Raw genomic sequence first — 5,883 nt, 5'->3', positions numbered from 1 at the left:
AACGCAGAAAAATGTTGACATCTACCTGACAAGTTAGAGATAAAGCGTCTTAGATACGCCAACCTCCCTTGAAAGGACCGTAATTACTTTAATTTTTTAGTGGGTGGCATCTCCAAGATCGCTTTAACTTTCCCCAGATCAATTTCAATCCCGCAGTGGAGAACAACAACCCCTAAAAATTTCCTGGAAGTCACACCGATTACGCACATTAAAGGATTCATTTGAAGGTTAAATTGTCGTAATCGCTCGGAAACAATTCTCAAATCATACAAATGATCTTCTTTTTGTTTGTTTTTGATGACCAAATCGATTTTTGTTTACTTTTGATGACCAAATCATCCACGTAGCATTATACTTGATTGTGAATGAGGTCATAAGAAATTCTTGTCATTGCTTGTTGATATGTTGTACCAGCATTCTTCAGTCTAAAAGATGTTACTATATAACAAGAAACTCCTATTGGCGTTTAGAAAGCTGTAAATTTTTTATCTTCTGGAGCCATTTTTATCTGATTGTACCCGGACGATCCCTTCATAAAAGAGAAAATTTTATGGGATGACGTAATATTCACCATCAATTCTTGAGTTGGAAGAGGAAACTCATCTTTTTGGCAAGCTTTATTCAAATCTCTAAAGTCTACACAGATCCAGATTTGCCTGTTTTTTTTCCTTAACTGGTACTATACTAGCGAATCGTATCAGGCTTTGTTCTTCCTGTATGAATTTATCGTCTATCAATTTCTTGACTTCATTTATAACTTGTTGTTCAATATCAAGACGCATTCTTCTTGAAGCTTGATTAACTGGAATTGCAGTAGGATCTAGGCCCAACTTATGTACTACAACTTCTAATGCCAATCAAGGCATTTCCTTGTTACTCTAGGTGAAACAGTCTTTAAAATCTGTCAATAGCTTAATCATATTCATAGACTCTTCTACATCAAGTAGTAAGCTAATGAAAATTGGCCTCGGTTCCGTTTCGGTACATAGGTTAATTTCTTGTAACTCATCTACTGTTGATTTGATCTCCTTCTCAAATTCTAGTGGGACATCCTAAATTGTAGAATCTTCATAGTTGTTCAAAACTTCTAAATAATCTTCATCAAGTTCACTAGTAAGAACTAGGTAGAATTTTGTATCATCAACAGGTCCTACTGTGTCAAACCTAAGACCTTGTTTAGATATGAATTTATTATTATTATTATTCCAAAGTTTTTCAAAGTATTATGAATGATTTTTTTACCATTTTTTAGGCACCATACCATGCTGAGCAAAATTTTGAACACAAGGTGAGTACCAATCAACAAGTAATTCCATTAATTCGGAGGAAAGATCATCTTCTAGTTTTACATTGATTTCAGAACTAAAGGATGAGGAACCACGATGAAAATTAATTGTTTTCATACCTGCATTATGTACTTCTTTGACCATCTAACCATCCATTATATGAGTAGAAATTGAAGTGTGGGCCACAGTTTGTACATAACAATTAATCCGATCAGCATTTAGCTATACTCACATTTTTCTTCATCTTCTAGATGGATTTGGAACTGAGGTTTCTTCTGGTTGATTGTCATTGCATCTTTCTTGACTTTCTCATCTTCAGAACTATCTTCCAAACTAATGTTGATAATTGAATTCTTTTTTTCAACAATCCTATCATTCCTTCCACGACCTCATCCCCAACCTCAACCTTGGATACGAGTTCTAGAGAAACTCTCACACTCTTATTGTAAAGGAGTGATAAAAGATCATTGAATCTGTACTGAGTGGTCTCTTCCTTGTGTACCTTCTAGATCTTTTACTTTAATTGCAGCAATATCTTGAAATAGAACAGTCTTTTTCGGGGGAGTATAGTAAGTAGCGTCTTCGTGAATACCCACTTCATGAATTGAAAATGACTATTAATCTCTTTTTATGCAATATTCATGTCCTTCATGATAGTACTTTATGCATTTATGTAGAGATACAGGAACTAATCTATTTTCATGTATCCAGGGTCAACCCAAGAGAGCATTAAATGTAGTTTTAGAGTCGATGATATGAAATTTTGCAGTTGTTACTAATTCTCCAATTTTCATCAGCAACTAATCTATTTTCATGTATGTAAGAGCTCTTTCTCCTTTCTGCTTAAAGCCTCTTAGCATTATCTTATCAGCAGTCAATTGTCTTGCATCTATGTCCAGACAAGCTAGTGTTCGTAAACTCATTACGTTAAAGGACGCTCCTAGATCCACTAATAATCTAGAAAGCATGAAATTGCCAAAATTGACAGACATGTACAGTGGACAGTTACGATTAGTAGTGTCAAGCAATATATCATCATCAGTGAAGGCAATCTTTGTCTATTCCTTCAACGAACAATACTCATATGGTGAGCTACCAGCGAGCTGAGCTAAACAGATGTCTGGATCAAGTAGAGCTTTTACCAAAGCTTCCATCATTTCCTTGGATAAGATCAGGGCATCGAATATGCTCCTATGATGGACTAGTACATTGTAGTCCACCTTAATTCTTGGTTCCTCATTTTATTTCTGAATAGGTACTTCATTGTTTGGTGGAACTAGATTATCCTGAATAACTGCTTATTTTGCAGTATCCTTTGGACCCATTCTCAGAGGCAATACATTTCTGCTTCTCAAATTTATTTTTGTTATCTCTTCTAAATTATGAGTTAACTCCGGTACTGCCTCCATGTGAGTTGGAGTAACTGATTCTTCCAAGGTTTCCTCTGAATCTAAAGATTCTAATTCTATTGTGATCGGCGATCCATGAAATTCAAAGATGGGTGCATTAAGTTCTGAATCATAATTATTACCATCAATATCCTTTCTCAGATCAGCATTACATGTATCAAAATTTTGTACAATTTGAGATAGTTATGAGGATTGTGATTATTATTTGGATTAGATTGGTTACCATAAATCACATCATCAATACAAACAACTAAAACGTAGCCAAAAATAAAATTCCATAGTATTACGCTCCCCTGGAAGAGCAAAGAAGAAATCATACAGCCAATGGTTTGAGAGATTTCTCTCCCAAATCCATGGAAACTAATCTTGAGCAATCATATCTCATTTCACGCTTAGGCTTTTCAATGAATTCTTCAATTTTTTTCAAATCTTCTCCTACTGTAATTGATAATGCTGGTTTAGCGGGTTCTGGATTCTGAATTGCAGCTTATACTGAAGTGTTCTGAATCTGATTCAGTATCTTCTTCGAAGATCTTGTACAAACTGTATCCCATCCATCGTCGACTGTGTAAGGATCAATTAGAACAATAAGCTCAACCAAAATTGTATTTAATGAACCTTCTCCAGGTTCTATCATATACTCTTTCGGGATCATTATGTTCCGTTTCTTGAGATTGTTTTCCAGTCAATTCATAAAAGAAAAGCAATTTTCCAGAGTATACCCAATCATTCTATGATATGGAAAATACAAGGAGTTATCCTTCTTATCAACTTGATAGGGCTTCTTAGGTTCAGTCAATTTGAATTATGGCTTGTTAATAAAATTATAAAAAATTTTTCCATCTGCCACATCCTTAAAAGGATATACTTTGTTTAATTGTTCTGGTATGGTCGGGACTGGTCTGTTATCTATATGGTAAAACCTTTGTTGGGATGACTATGGGCGGTATTGCTGAGGAGGTTTATGGCTTTGTTGCAATTTTTCAACCTTTATTTCCAGCAGTTGTTTACCCTTGTCAATAATTACAATAGTTCCAAACTTTTTCTCGAAGATTTTTGTGGATCTCTATTTTCTGAACTTCTTGATGAAACCAAGTTTCTTCGCTTCTTCATGAAGACTTCCAGTTTTGCTAAGCAATTTTTCAAAGTTTTAACTGTAAACCCCTTGAGAAGGAATGCAACTGGTCCATGAATACTCTTTAATAATATCTCAACCACATTTTTTTCTTGAAGCTGAGGTTCACATTTAATGCTCAGATTCCTCCAGCATAGAATATAGTCTACTAAAGTCTCATCCTTTTTTTGTTTCTCAACCACTAAATCACCAACTGTGATGTGGTGTTGAGCCCTAGCAAATCATTTGATAAAGAGATTTTCTAGTTCTACAAATGTCTTAACAGATCCGTTCAACAATTTAGCATACCAGTCAAATGCGACTCCTGACAAGCTACTAACGAACTGTCAGAAAAGTAATGCATCATTTCCTCCTGCATTGCAACAATTGGTGTGAAAATGCACAACATGGTGTCAAGGATTCCCCGTTCCATCAAAAGTTTTGAACTGAGGTTGTATGAAACATTTGGGATATTATACGATATCATATTTTTCAGGATAGGGTCTACCCTTTAGAATTGATGCTCTGCCTTTAGATTATGCCAAGTTTTCTCTCACCTATTGTTTTATCACACTTTTATTATCCTTTTCCATTATTAAATTTGGAACAAGTTCTTTCTTATGTTGTTCTTCTTGGTTCACAGATGTAGAATCCTTATTGTTATCATCAATCTGAATAACACCCAATAGATTTACCTCAGCAGGTATTACTTTTGGGGACTGTGGCTTACACTGTAAGGTCATAATGGCAACCATCATTTCCTCCATTTTCTTTTTCATGTATTCTATCTGCTCATCCTTTTGCTGAATGACTCTTTTAGTATTTTAGCTACATTTTCTTCAATCGACGCTTCTTGTAAGGATGAAGATACTCTAGTCTCATCAATGTTTATCTTAGCAAAGTCTTCATCCATATAATCGATCAGATCTTCCTCATCAACCAATTCATCTTTTCTTTCTTCAAAAAATTGTTTGTTGTCTTTTGTGAGTTTCTCCAACTTTTTCTCAATCAAATTTTCCTTAGGTAACTTAAAATCAACTGGTGATAACAGATAAGTAATATTCTCAGTAGTAGTCGTGGTAGGCAACACATCACAATGGGATTTTACCCCACAATTCTCCATCTTGGGTAGTTTCACATATGTTGGTTTAGCGACTCTAGGTCGCCACACCATCTTCTCAACTGTAAATATTTTGGGATCAGGTGACTCATTGGTGATATCTACATGCTGAGAACTGGTGGGTATCCTAGTTTCTAAACCAGACACACAAGCAGGTAATTTTTTATTGTTCGTTAACCTCTCTAGCAAAGGTAAGGACTTATCATATATTATTAGTATGCTTACTCTTGATCTGAGCCAGGATTTAATCAGTCTTAATCCTCTAGAATTCAGGGAGATAACAGTAGTAGGAGTGGCGATAACAGAAGTAGAAGAAACATGGGCTCCTAGATGCTGTCGTTAACCTCTCTAGCAAAGGTAAGGACTTATCATATATTATTAGTATGCTTACTCTGGATCTGAGCCAGGATTTAATCAGTCTTAATCCTCTAGAACTCAGGGAGATAACAGTAGTAGGAGTGGCGATAGCAGAAGTAGAAGAAACATGGGCTCCTAGATGCTATTTAAAGGGAATTCTGGGCTGTAGTGTAGCAGAGTGGCAGAAGCGAGACTCACACGATGACCATCTGAATGGAATCTATGAGAGGTTTGCAGAAGCAAACCTTTTCATCTTCTTGTAACCCTTCTTATGGGTTATGAAAAAAACTTATCCTTTTTCAGTATCTTAGTTCTCATTTGGGGTGAAACTACACATCCCACCCTATTGAGAACTTTAACAACAAAACATCTTTTATTCTTTATCGATTTCTCAAAGACTATATAAACTCGAGCTAACGGTATGAATCTTTTAGCTTTCACTTAGTCATTGTGATTATAGAATTGAGGTGGCGTAGTAGCAAATCTCCAAATATCTTCCTCATCAAGAGCAATAGAAAGTGGATGAAACCTGCTCCTTCCTAAGAGAGGGGAGGTCTCAGGTAGTCTAACTTCTTCATTCTCATGCAAGGAAATTGA

Source organism: Phalaenopsis equestris, unplaced genomic scaffold (assembly GCF_001263595.1).
Source record: "Phalaenopsis equestris unplaced genomic scaffold, ASM126359v1 Scaffold218285, whole genome shotgun sequence".
Lineage (NCBI taxonomy): Eukaryota > Viridiplantae > Streptophyta > Magnoliopsida > Asparagales > Orchidaceae > Phalaenopsis > Phalaenopsis equestris.
Note: the sequence above shows the minus strand (reverse complement) of the source record.